The following is a 297-nucleotide window of genomic DNA, read 5'->3' on the forward strand; positions in this document are numbered from 1 at the left end:
TGTAAAACCATGTCTAAATTCTTTTGGACTGAGGTTTCACTTATACTCAAGAGAAGAGCTTCTTTGTCTTTCTTAGCAAATTAGCTGATGCATGTAATAGCATACTAAAGCTTGGCAGGCTATTAAGCCATGCCTGACCCTTTGATTGGAGCTTTAGACTAATGAGTATAAGATTCCTGGAATTCATATTAAAAATTTTGGAATCCTTATTTTTCTTTTTTCAAAATGATTTTCGAAAAATATAAAATAAAAATACAAAAAAAAAAAATTAGAAAATCATAAAAAAATCAAAAATAT

The sequence above is a fragment of the Arachis ipaensis genome, chromosome B01 (assembly GCF_000816755.2).
Source record: "Arachis ipaensis cultivar K30076 chromosome B01, Araip1.1, whole genome shotgun sequence".
Taxonomy (NCBI): domain Eukaryota; kingdom Viridiplantae; phylum Streptophyta; class Magnoliopsida; order Fabales; family Fabaceae; genus Arachis; species Arachis ipaensis.